Genomic DNA, 3,200 nt, shown 5'->3' on the forward strand with positions numbered 1-3,200 from the left:
CGCGCGCCGCCCGCCGCGCCACGCCGCCGAAGCAGCCCGCCGCCCGCTGCGCGCAGCCCCGCGCCCCCTCCGCCTCCACCCGCGCGTGCACGTCGTTGGTGTGCAGCACCGTGAGGCGCAGCTCCGCCGCCGCGCCCAGCACCGCCGCGGCGCACAGCCACAGCGCGCCCGCTCGCCCCGCCATGCCGCGGGGCTGCGCTCCGCCAGCGCTGCGCGCAGCGCCCGGGCGACGGGGCGGCTTTGGGGCAGGAGGCGTGGGGAGCGCCCGGCGGGGCGGGGAGCGAGCCGCCGCCCCCGGAGCCTCCCGGCTGCGCTGCGCTGCGCGCTGTCCCCGCGCAGGGCGAGCGCGGCGACTGACCCGCACCAGCGGCGCGCCCGGCGCCCCTCGGCCGCGGCGGGCAGAGGGCGCGGGAGCCGCAGGTGCTCCGCGCCCGCCGGGCGGGCTGAAGCCGCCGCGCCGCTTCCCAGCGCGTGGCTGCGCGCTGCAGCATCGCCGGCCCCAGCCGCCCGGTCCTCCCCAGCGACGTGCCCGCTGCCGCCGGGCTTTCGGCCAGCCACTAGCGGTCCAGCAGGAGGCAAATCCAGCCCGCAGGGAAAGGGCAAACTCCAGCGCTTGCAGAAAGCTTTGGTGAATATTTAGTACATAGAAAGGAGGAGTTTCTAAACTTTCACTTTAAAATGTTTGCTTTTCAGGGTTCCACCCAGCCTTTCTCCTGCCCCTTCTCCAACAAAGCTTAAAATAAGTAGTGCTGTTTCAGCCTTAAATACAGAGTTAAATTACTTGAAGGGTTGATTTAACTATAGCTTTAGTGTTTTTAGTACATTTTCAATGGATTCATGAATTGCTTTCAAGACTGTTTCCGTAGTTAACCACTAGTCTTAGAGCTGTGGTTTGGAAATGCACGATAGGTGAAAAAACAAAAACCAAAAAACACAAACCCTGCCAATGCCCTAAACAAACAACTCTGGAGGGGTACACAGCGGTTACCATCTTGGTGGCCCACCTGTTCCTTCACGTCGTGTAACCACGATGAGGAGACACATATTCTACCACTATGAAATTACTGAACAATTCGGAGAAAGGCATTTTTGAAAGGTAGCTTCTGAAGAAGTACTGTCATTTCTGTATACTTCTTCACAACTTTTGGACAATCTCACATTGTAAGCAGTGACTGAATAACTTGATCATTTCTTCCTTAAAAACAGAAGTTTCCCCACTGTGTAGAGAAGTGACGGTTTCTTACAGCTTTACAGAGGTCGTAGTTGCTGCCTCTTTTCCGTTGGATGATGTCATGCCCTGGTTTCCTGGGTACTCAAAGTCCGCGGGATGGAATCTGAACTCATTTGGTCTGTTTCCTCAGATGGCTGGAACATGAACGAACCGGTATTTTCTTCTGCAATGGCTAGGATCCACTGTCCCTATGCTCCCGTACGTGACTTGAATTAAAATTGCTCTGTGGTATCTTCTCATTTCTTTGTACAACCATGCTGTGCACTGCCTGTTCCATCCCAAAGGAAGCCCTTATGAGGTGAGTTATGCTGGCAAAAACTGGAGATGCACTTCCTCTTCTTTTTCCACATTCACTTTGGCTATGTTCCCCTCCTCCTTTGGCTTGTGCAGCCAATATGGCTAGAATTCAGTTCAAAGCCAGGACACTTCCTTACTTATATTTAGGTGTCCACAGGTAAATTCCTATCTACACTCAACCGTGTCTAAGCTTTCATTATGGCCAATGGAAATCTACTCAGGACAGTCACTGATGCTTAAGAGTGATCCAATCACCATAAAATAGACACACTGGCTGGGATTTCTTTTTTTACCTACACAAAGGTGCTGGTGTTGTTTGGTGCAGTAGCCTCCAGGTTGCCCTCCAGAAAGGAACAGGATCTCTTGTAGGCCCTGTGTTATATCTGCCTGTGGCTGTCTAGAAAAGTATCCAGAATGATGCTGGATGTCTCTGGGCAATTGAGTCTCTTGTTTAACGACTGATCCATTCAATTGCTCTTCAGAACACACTTTCTGTAGCAGCTAGCTTTCCACTGAGTTTATAAGAACTTAAACAGATCACATGTGAAAAGAAAACATCTGTCCTGAATTGAGTCACGCCACCTGTGTTCTGATCCAGTAGCCCTGCTCTGAAATTGCTAGACAAATGGCAACACCAGCATTACTTGGTGGCCCAAATCTGCTAGGAATTCAGCTATGTCAGAAACAAAGACAACTCTGGCCAGTCACTCTCTGCTGGATGACCAGGCTTGCATGCATGTGTGCACTTAACACCCTTTGGCCTGTTGGTGCCTGTTTGACCTTGCCTTCTTTCCTCACCAGTCAGTCCCTAGCCACAACATTTCCGTAGCGTTCTGACCACCACAGCTCTGTGCAAACAGAGACACAGCAAAAAACAAAAGGAAGCAGAATTCACTTGCCTTTGGCCGGTAAACCACAGCCCTACCCAAAACTCCACAGAGCTGCCTCATCCCTGGAACAGGCACACTTTGGTCTGGAAGAGTGTGTCAGAAACTGTCTAGGATATGTTGGGAAGACACTGGAACCCATGTCTCTAAGGTAAAGAGAGTGCAACTTGTGGTGTACCCACCCTGCCCCTTGTGTCTGCTGGCCCTGGCCTTTTACAACATTCTCCTTATCCAAGCTACTCACTTCACATTATGATTCTCTAAGTATCTAATCCCATGCAAAATTCATTAACAAGGTGATCTGACACCTAAGCAAGCACCCTCTTGCTGTGGGAAGGGCTCTTTGATGACAGTGCCTTTAGCCTGGGAAGCAGCTTCTTGAACATTAGTTACGGTAAGAAGGAGCAGCAGATGTGGAACAGGACTCATGCTGAAAAGGCCTGAACCATCCCTGGATGCCCAAGGCAGGAGCATCTGAGCCAGAGGACTTCTCAGTAGTTCCTAAAACAGGATTCCAACTAAGTAGAGTGTCCACGTGCTCCCATCACAGCCTGTGTAGCCTACCATTGATGTTTTAAGGAAAAGCAAAATATTTTGAGAATGTACAGAAATACATCTGAGACTGCTGGAACAGTCGAGACAAGGGAGGCATCAGAAAGTGAGTTTAACAAGTCTATGAGAAAGAAAGAGAGCTAAAGAGATAGAACAGAGTCTTTCATAACTGTTAGCTGACTCCATTCTTTCTCCTCTGCTGCTCCTCTTAAGCAATTAAGCTATGCTCCAGG

The sequence above is a fragment of the Rhea pennata genome, chromosome 3 (assembly GCF_028389875.1).
Source record: "Rhea pennata isolate bPtePen1 chromosome 3, bPtePen1.pri, whole genome shotgun sequence".
Classification (NCBI taxonomy): domain Eukaryota; kingdom Metazoa; phylum Chordata; class Aves; order Rheiformes; family Rheidae; genus Rhea; species Rhea pennata.